The following is a 5,690-nucleotide window of genomic DNA, read 5'->3' on the forward strand; positions in this document are numbered from 1 at the left end:
CCCCCCCCCCCCCATTTCTCTCCCTACCCCCACCCTTCCCTGTCCCTCCCGGCCCCTCAGCAGAGCGGCACAACTTGCTCAAACTGAGGCATTGGTGGAGGGGGAGGGAAATCCCAGTTAAGAATGGTTGAAGCGAGTTGCAGTTTTAAAGCGATTTTGCCTCGTTTGGGAAAGTGAATCCTAGTCTTTGCATGCCCCTCAAACCCCCACTCCAGCTCTTCCCATAATCCAAAATGCTGTCGTTTGTGCATTAGCTCTAAAGGACACCCAACGTATTTTACACGCAGATTTGATGTGTTCTTTGTAAATTCTGAAGTTATCATAGGCTGCTGCAGAGCTTTTGTCCTGGCTTAGAGGCGAATGAATGCAGGTCAAAGCCCCTCTGCCCGTTCCTCTTCTTAAAGTTGAACAAAGAATTGTGGATGCTGAACATCATAAACACAATGTTTGGCAACATCTGTGGCGAGAAAGCAGTGTTCCCATTTCTAGTCTCGTAAACCTTCTTCAGGTTAAAGTGATACAATGCCCCCCTCTGCTGGCAAACGGACGCTACTGCAATCGGCAGAGTGAACAGAGAACATGGAACAGTACAGCACAGTACAGGCCCTTCGGCCCACGGTGTTGCGCCGAACTTTTACCCTAATCCTAAGGTCTATCTAATCTCCACCCCTACTTTGTACTATCATTCATATGCCTATCTAATAGCCGCTTAAATGCCCCTAATGAGGCCGACTCCACTACCCTCTCCGGCAATGCATTCCACGCCTCTACCACTCTCTGAGTAAAGAACCTACCTCTGACGTCTCCCCTATATCTGCCTCCACTCACTTTAAAACTATGCCCCCTCGTAATAGTTACATCCACCTTAGGAAAAAGTCTCTGGCTGTCCACTCCATCTATACCTCTGATAATTTTGTACACCTCTATCAAGTCACCTCTTATCCTTCATCGTTCTAAATAGAAAAGCCCTAGCTGTCTCAATCATTCCTCGTCAGACCTTCCCTCCATTCCAGGCAACATCCTGGTAAATCTCCTCTGCACCTTTTCCAACGCTTCCACATCTTTCCTGTAATGAGACGACCAGAACTGGACACAATACTCCAAATGTGGCTGAACCAGGCTTTTGTACAGCTGGAGCATAACTTCATGGCTCTTGAATTCAATCCCCCTATTAATGAAAGCTAACACACCATACGCCTTCCTAACAACTCTATCCGCCTGGGTGGCAGCTTTCAGGGAACTGTGGACATGAACCCCAAGATCCCTCTGCACCTCCAGACTGCCAAGAATCTTACCATTAACCCTATATTCTGCTTTCAAGTTTGTCCTTCCAAAATGAATCACCTTACACTTCTTAGGGCTAAACTCCATTTGCCACTTCTCAGCCCAGCTATGCATCCTATCAATGTCCCTTTGTAACCTAGAACAGCCCTCCGCACTGTGCACAACTCGACCCACCTTCGTATCGTCTGCGAACTTACTAATCCACCCTTCCACTCCTTCATCCAAATCATTTACAAAAATCACAAATAGAAGAGGACCCAGAATAGATCCTTGTGGTACACCACTCGTAACTGAGCACCAGGTTGAAAAGTTTCTGTCCACTACCACCCTCTGTCTTCTAAGGGTCAGCCAATTCTGAATCCAATCTGCCACATTTCCCCCTATCCCATGCCTCCTTACCTTCTGCATGAGCCTACCATGGGGAACCTTATCAAACACCTTACTTAAATCCATGTATACCACATCCACTGCTCTACCTTCATCCACGTGTTTGGTCACCTCTTCAAAGAATTCAATAAGGTTTGTGAGGCATGATCTACCCTCACAAATTATTGCTGACTATCATGAATTAAACTGTGCCTTTCCAAGTGATCATAAATCCTATCTCTCAGAGCCCTTTCCAATAATTTGACGTAAGACTAACTGCTCTGTAATTTCTGGGGTTATACCTATTCCCTTTTTTGAACAAGGGAATGACGTTTACCTCTCTCCAATCTTCTGGCACTATACCCGTGGTCAGTGAGGACGAAAAGATCATCGCCAAAGGCTCTGCGATCTCTTCCCTCGCTTCCCATAGAATCCTTGGATAAATCGCATCAGGCCTGGGGGACTTATCTATCTTCAAGTTCCTCAAAAGTCCTAGTACATCTTCCTTACTAACATCGACCTCCTCTAGCCTACCAGCCTGTTTCACACTGTCCTCCTCTACAACTAGGTCCCTCTCAGTTGTGAATACCGAAGAAAAGTATTCATTAAGGACCTCTCCTATCTCTTTAGGTTCTGTGCACAAATTCCCTTTACAATCCTTGATTGGCCCTACCCTTTCTCTCGTCATTCTCTTATTCCTCACGTACGTGTAAAAAGCCTTGGAGTTTTCCTTGATCCTATCTGCCAAGGTTTTCTCATGCCCCCTTATAGCTCTCCTAAGCCCTTTCTTCAGCTCCTTCCTGGCTAACTTGTATCACTGTAGAGCCTTTTCTGGTCCTTGTTTCCTAAACCTTACATAAGCATCCTTCTTCCTCTTAACCAGTCGTTCGACCTCTCTTGAGAGCCAAGGCTCCCTCACTCGACTGCATCTTCCCTGCCTGCTAGGGACAAACATATCGAGCAGACGCAGTATGCTTTCCTTAAACAATCTCCACATTTCAATAGTGCTCTTCCCTGACAGCATCTGTTCCCATTTTATGTTACCCAGTTCTTGCCTAACAGAATTGTAATTACCCTTCCCCCAATTATAAACCTTACTCTGCTGTATGTACCGATCCTTTTCCATGACTATTGTAAAAGTAACAGAGGTTATGATCGCTACCGCCAAAATGCCCTCCTACCAACAGGTCTATCACTTGGCCCGGTTCATTGACAAACACCAAATCCAAAGTGGCCTCTCCTCTCCGCATTCCAAAACCAGCCCAGCTCGTCCCCGCCTCCCTAACCTGTTCTTCCTCCCACCTATCCCCTCCTCCCACCTCAAGCCGCACCCCCATCTCCTACTGACTAACCTCATCCCGCCCCCTTGACCTGTCCGTCCTCCCTGGACTGACCTATCCCCTCTCTAACTCCCCACCTGCACTCACCTATAGTGGCTCCATCCCCGCCTCTTTGACCTGTTTGTTTCCTCTCCACCTATCCTCTCCTCTATCCATCTTCTATCCGCCTCCCACTCTCTCCCCATTTATTTCAGAAGCCCCTTCCCCTCCCCCTTTTCTGATGAAGGGTCTAGGCCCGAAACGTCAGCCTTTCTGCTCCTATGATGCTGCTTGGCCTGCTGTGTTCATCCAGCCCCGCACCTTGTTGTCTCGGATTCTCCAGCATCTGCAGTTCCTACTATCTCTGGCCTCTCCTCGTGTTGGTCTATCTACGTACTGTGTCAGGAATCCTTCCTGAACACATTGGACAAAATCCGCTCCATCTAAACTGTTACAACTAAAAAGTTTCCAATCAATATTTGGAAATTTGAAGTCACCCATGACAACAACCCTGTGACTTCTGCACCTTTCCAGTATCTGCCTCCCAATCCGCTCCTGCACTTCTCTGCAACCATTAGGGGGTCTGTAAAAAAACCCCAACAAAGTGACTGCTCCTTTCTTGTTCCTGACCTCAGCCCAAACTGACTCTGTAGACATATCATTCTCGAACCGCTTTTCAGTAGCTGCTATACTAGCCCTGACTCGCAATGCCACTCCCCCGCTTCTTTTACCAACCTCCCTATTTCTTTTAAAGCATCTATTTCCCGGAACTTCCAACAACCATTCCTGTCCCTGAGTTACCCAAGTTTCTGTAAAGGTCACAACATCGTAGTTCCAAGTACTGACCCCTGCTCTAAGTTCATCCGCCTTATTTCTGATACTTCTAGCATTGAAGTATACACACCTCAAACCATCCCTATGTCCACAATTACGCTCGATCGACCGCATTTCTTTACTAACAACCTCACTCCCTGAGCGCGGAAATAGCATAAAGGATCTACTATGGAGGAGGGTAGCAACTCACAGCTTCCATCAAGATAACAGCATCCACACAGGCACAGAGTCAGTGCGGAGATTAAAGAGGTGGGTATCATCTCGTTTAATCTTCCTCCCTTTCCCCAACCCACAACCGACAAATGTACCAATCTTTTCTAGCTAGAATCAGATCTGAAGAAGGGTCACTGGCCCTGAAACGTTAACTCTGCTTTCTCTTCACAGATGCTGCCAGACCTGCTGACTTTCCTCAGCAATTTCTGCGTTTGTTTCTGATTTCCAGTATTTGCAGTTCTTTGTTTCTTTTTAGAGAGGTGAGAAGTATTTGAAACCACCTTTAGATAAACTGGTAAAAATTTTGATGAAGTTTGAAGCCATGTTATATTGTTCGGAAAAGTTTTATAAACGAGTTCACCTCAAGCACAGTGTAAGTACAATCTGAGGAATGCCGAGGAAAGTAAAACTAACAATTTTCGCAAAGATCAGTAAGATAGTTGACATATGCGCACGTACTCACAGACAGACTGTCTGTCGCGCACACATGCTCAAACACAGAAACACTCTTCCTCTCTCTCACACAAAACTCAAATACAGACACCCTCCCTCTCATACACACACTCAGATACTCTCTCTCTCACACACGCCAACAGACACATTCATACACACGAAGTCTCTCAAACACAAGCTTACACAAACAGCCATACTCTCACACTCTCAGGCATGCACACACTCTCTCATATGCACTTCACGGGATGGGCAATAAATGATGCCTAGCCAGCGACGCCCTCATCCCGTTAATGAATGAAAGAAAACACATTCCCTCACACACACACACGCACACACACACACACACACGCACACTTATACACATACAGACATACACACACACATACACACACAAGCTCTCTCTCACACACAATCTCTCTCATAGAGTCATAGAGTAATGCAGCATAGAAACAGGCTCTTCAGCCCAAATTGGTCCATGCTGACCATGGTGCCCATTCAGCTAGTTCCAATTGCCTGCATTCGGTCCATATCACTCTAAACCCTTCACATCAATGTACCTATCCACATGTTTTTAAATGCTGCTAATGTACCTGTCTCAATCACTTTCTCTGGCAGCCCATTCCATATATGCATCACTCTATGTGTGAAGAAGATGCTCCTCATGTCCTTCTTAAATCTTTGCCCTCTCACCTTAAACTATCCCTTCTAGTTTTCAATTCCCCACTCTCACACACTATAACATATATTCGCACGCACTCTCTCACACTCACACTCTCGTACCTATACTCACACGCACTCACAGGCACACATAATTTCTCTTATACACACAATCTCTCACATGCACTCTCTCTCACACAAACTACACAACTGTTGGCAATGTTACATGTGCTATTTCAAACACTTGAAGACCTTTGGGCCAATGGTATTTTGTAGAAGCAATAAATTGTAATCAGTTTCCTGTTTGAATGGTGAAAGTGGCAATGCGTTGGGTCTATAGGAATGATGCACAATGCATCTTACTTAATATTAAACCTGCTAAATTAATTGTTGAAGAGTCCATGCTGGTCTGAGTTCGTTGTAATTATCAGTTAATGCCCGATGTGTAAAAGGCACAACTTTTGGGGGTGTGGTTAGGGAACAAGGGCTCTGCCTATCCAGCTTCTGTATCACTACAAGTAAGATATTCAATAATCTTACGTTAGTTAGGGAGATGCCATTCAG

Source organism: Rhincodon typus, chromosome 46 (assembly GCF_021869965.1).
Source record: "Rhincodon typus isolate 14 chromosome 46, sRhiTyp1.1, whole genome shotgun sequence".
Lineage (NCBI taxonomy): Eukaryota > Metazoa > Chordata > Chondrichthyes > Orectolobiformes > Rhincodontidae > Rhincodon > Rhincodon typus.